This window comes from Prionailurus bengalensis, chromosome A3 (assembly GCF_016509475.1).
Source record: "Prionailurus bengalensis isolate Pbe53 chromosome A3, Fcat_Pben_1.1_paternal_pri, whole genome shotgun sequence".
In the NCBI taxonomy this organism is placed as follows: domain Eukaryota; kingdom Metazoa; phylum Chordata; class Mammalia; order Carnivora; family Felidae; genus Prionailurus; species Prionailurus bengalensis.
The window spans coordinates 7,350,266-7,354,752 of record NC_057354.1 but is presented as its reverse complement, the minus strand read 5'-3'; the positions used below and the strand labels follow the sequence as shown (position 1 = coordinate 7,354,752).

General features: G+C 43.1%; 1 pseudogene; it reads right to left on the bottom strand.

Annotated features, from left to right (window-relative positions):
* Nucleotides 1-3,462: 3,462 nt before the first annotated feature.
* On the bottom strand, nucleotides 3,463-3,781 carry LOC122466903 (annotated as a pseudogene).
* Between the last annotated feature and the right edge of the window lie 706 nt (nucleotides 3,782-4,487).

Below are 4,487 nucleotides of genomic sequence, written 5' to 3'. Positions count from 1 at the left end.
GCAGTCTCTTTATCTCAGATTGTCTTCAATACCAGACTGTTCCTCTATTACAGCTTCAAGTAAGAATTAAAAGCAGGAATACATGTCCTCTATTCTCTGTTTCTCCCAGCATCCAACATCTACACACATATTCGTTCAAGTATTAGAAATTATAAATTGAACTCTTTCTGTGCACCAGACACATCTTAGGTTATGCACACTGTCTAGAGCAATTCGATGGCATGGCCCCTGCCTCAAATTTCCACTGGGAAACATACATTAAGCAAATAACCATGATGTCGTGTGATGAGTCCAATAAGACAGGTAGATATCAAGGATCAGGAAGCTCAATCACTGGAGGGATTTTTCACCTTCAGTTTGGGAGAGGACTTCTTGGTGTTGGAAACCACAGAAGTTAAAGAGAATGAGATTTCCAGGTCTTGCCGGGAAATAGAAGAATTAAACAAGGAATTTGTTTTCAAAACAAATAGAAATATCCTCAGAGATTAATGGCTGTAGATGAAGTTGTGGGCAGACCCTTGGAAGAATGTAATGAAATTTATAGACTTTCTCCCTCAAGAGTATAATGCCCATAAATGAATACACAAAGTCTTTAATGTAGTTTGAGAGAGATCTCACAGAAGTCCCTATAATGGGGGCAGGTTAATAATCTAGGAAAACTTTAGTCTAAACTCCTTTCATTCGTTTTTACCTTTATTTTTTTTTTGTTTTGTTTATTTTTGAGAGAGACAGAGACAGAGCGTGAGTGAGGGAGGAGTAGAGAGAGAGAGAGAGGGAGACACAGAATCTGAAGCAGGCTCCAGGCTCTGAGCTGTCAGCACAGACCCCAACATGGGGCTTGAACCCAGGAACCGTCAGATCATGACCTGAGCTGAGGTAGGACACTTAACCAACTGAGCCACCAGGTGCCCCTTGTTTTTACCTTTAAAGCAGTGTTTCTCAAAGTAAGGGCTTGGGTCAATTGCATTAGAAACACCTGAGATGTTTGCTTAAAATGCAGATTCCTAGGGCTCTATCTGCGATCTATATAAAAAAAAAAAGTCACTCTAATGTGGAGTCCAGGTCTCTGCTTTTTAACAACTACGTGTGTGTGATTCTGTGCAGTGAAATCTTAAGAGCTCCTGGGAGATTCTGGTATATACACCCTAAACCCCAGGGAATATCCTGTTTATTTGGACTCGCTTTGACCCCTCCCTCTTAAATGAGAGGTGTTTCAGGGCTGTATCCGCTGAGAGGCATAAAGGACTTCTCTCACAGAAACTTCCGGAGTTAGAACACACCCCTCCTATGTATTCCATAGAGTAAAGTCAAGATTTTGACAGCAAGCTCTGTTCATACCCACTTTGTTCCCATCGGTTTGTCTTCTCTGCCCAAGGAGCTTGCAAATTCTCGGACTTGGTAGGTCCTCGCTTCTCATCTTGTATCCCTCAGATCGCTGGGCACGTGTGTGTGCCTCAGAAGTATTTATTGGTTATGGAACCAATGTTCTTTCTTCTTCTTCCTTTCACACAGCTGGCCAGCCTCCCTGTCATTACATCAGAATCCAAAGGTTTTGTTGTCTTTTGCATTTTGTTTTAGGCTGTTCCCACGCTCCTGTGTCTACATCATCCAGGCTATTTTATCGAAAAATGTTTTGTTAGATTTATCCTCAGCTTTGCCTCTTCCTGCCCAGCCCTTTCATAGAAAGTCCTTTGTGTCGAGCAAACAGTCTCTAATCTGCACATCTTCCTCTGAGCTCCAACAGGGCTTCCAGGTGAGCATCCTGACCCCAGCCTGGAACATCTGCTCAAGTGGTCCAGAGCAGCAGGCAGTGATTGTGTATGCAGCGCTCTTGTCTGATGGGCCCTGGGTCCAGCACGCTCAGGGAGGAAGCCATGAGCACAAATGTTTGCCTTGCCGGCTGGAAGTCCTGAAAGCAGCTGCCTGCTGATTGATGATAACTTGCATAATGACATTGAGTGTTCACATGCTGCCGGGCATGAGTGAGACCCTGCGAGCTCCCCTGTGCAAGCCCTTGCCGGTTGGCCAAATCCTTATCTTCCAGCATGCAGGCAACCGAAACAGCAAGAGCCAGAAGGTATCTGATCCACAGATGCCCATTACAACCCCAATGGTTTTAACACATGAAGGGGGTAAGGGGGGGGGAAGACTTGATGTTTTCCACTTGCAAATTTACAAAGAAAACTATACACAAGAGGCTCAAAGCAGACATGACACCTGTGTATTGGAATATCAGGATAGGATACATTAGTATTTTTATGTTTTATGGATAAAAATGGGGTCTCTTATAGAGCTCATAGAACTGGCTTCTAGAAACATTTCTTTAAAAAATTCCTCTTCTAGTGAGGCCAGATTCTAAGCCAGCCACAATACTTATGTTTATCACCTTCCTATAGAATTCTCTTCACTGCTGTGAAAAAATGGAGTCTTTGAACTTAAGATGGCCTGTCAAAGTGGTTTAAAATGCCATTGTATAATGGAAGATTAGCAACATGCAATAATTTGCATTAATATTTCTCAAGTCACTCTATTTCACCCATTTTCGTTGCCACTGATTTAGTTGAAGCCCTCACCACTTCCGTTATTGACTGTAGTGGATCCTAAATGATTGCCTTGCCTGCTGTCTTACCCTACGCATGCCCTCCGCCACATGACAGAGAGATTTCCCAAGGTCACAGGCAGTCAGGTTATTCTCAGTAACTCTCTCTAATTGCCTTTGGAGGGTAGTGTCCAAACTCTCTGTTGCAGATTAGAGGCTCTGTCCTAACTCCCCACTTCTCTCCAAATGCAGATAAGTCTACTGAGTGAAGGGATCTATGATCTTCAACATGGCCAGGTTTCTACCTCTTCATGTACAGAGAACACGTCATGCTCTATCCCTAAATTTCTGTCCGCCCTAATTGGCCTGCCTTTCATATTGGTAGGCCATGGCACTTACCATGTTGAGTTCCGCAGAATGTTAGTCTTGAAAGATGTTATCTGGGCCTGTTAAAAAAGACTTGGCCAAAGAAACTTGAGAAACTGATGGGAGATTATTAAAGCACACTATCATACTAGAGTCTCTGAGATATCCTATTATAAAAAAGAAAGTGATTTTGCTAGTTTAACCAGTCATTTCCCAAACATAGCTGAACTCGGAATACAGTTTTTGGAAATACCTCTCAGTGTGTTTCATGGGTCACAGTCTAGACAATTTATTTTTTTTCCTCCAACCAGATTTATTGAACACAACAAAACTCTGTGTACAAAATGACCTAGATCTGCTCCTTGAAAAACATGATCCTTTCTTACTAATATTTTGATAAGTCAGTCCATTGAGTGTCAAAATGCAGCTTACTCTATAATTAATAGCAAAGTGTCCAATGCACACTAAATAATTGGCCTAACCGCCGGAACTTTAATAGTTCTGCAAGTTAATTAGCATCGGTAGGCTTGAGCCCCTATGACAGGCTGCTGGAGAACTCAAGTCAAGGCCATTTTGCGCACTGCCACTGTGATGCCATCGTGTTTCTGGATCATGATGTTCCCATTATCTGATTCTAGATACACCATAGGGATATCAGTGGGGTCTGAGGTTAGCTGAGCTGCTGGATGGGCTGGAACTGATATCACCCCAGCATGTCCTCTGACTGGGTCCCCTGGCCAGATTAAGTTCTTGTGAACCTGTGTGTAAGACTCCAACAATGGATAGATTCTACACTGTGTCCTCCAAGTGCTGCTTCAAGGTCTCCTCGATCCCACTTGCTGTCTGCCCAGCCCCAGATCCCGCAACACATCGCATCCTTTTCCACCCCAGGCCCAGATATAGATATAGATAGATAGATAGATAGATAGAGGCACCTGAATGGCTCAGTCAATTAAGTGTCTGACTTTGGCTTAGGTCAAGATCTCACAATTTGTGGGTCCAAGCCCCGCGTCAGGCTCCGTGCTGACAGCTCAGATCCCGGAGCCTACTTCAAATTCTGTGTCTCCCTCTCTCTCTCTCTGCCCCTCCCCTGCGCGCTCTCTCTCTCTCTCTCTCTCTCTCTCTCTCTCAAAAATAAATAATAAAATGATAAAAAAAAAATGTATATGTATTGTGTACTGTATTATGCAAATGTATAAAATTCGGTAAGTTCTTTTGTTTTACTTACGGCACATGTTCATCTCCCTTAGCAAAGTGTTCTATAACGTCGGCCAAGTTACTGATCATTTTCAAATTAGTCAAGATTCCTTAGGTTATAATTTACAGAAACCAAATTCAGATTAGTTTAAGCAAATGGAGATTATAGCTCGAATAATTGGCAAGCACAGTGGTAATGATAGTCTTCATTGTAACTCGGTGGTTCTCAATAGAGGGTGATTTTGTCCTTCCTCATCCCTCTCCCCAGGAGAAATTGGGCAAAGTCTGAAGGCATCCTTGTCCCAACTGCAGGAAAGTGGGTGCTTCTGGCATCTAGTGCCAGGTAGAGGTCAGCACAAGAGGCTGAGACTCTTCCTCCAATGAG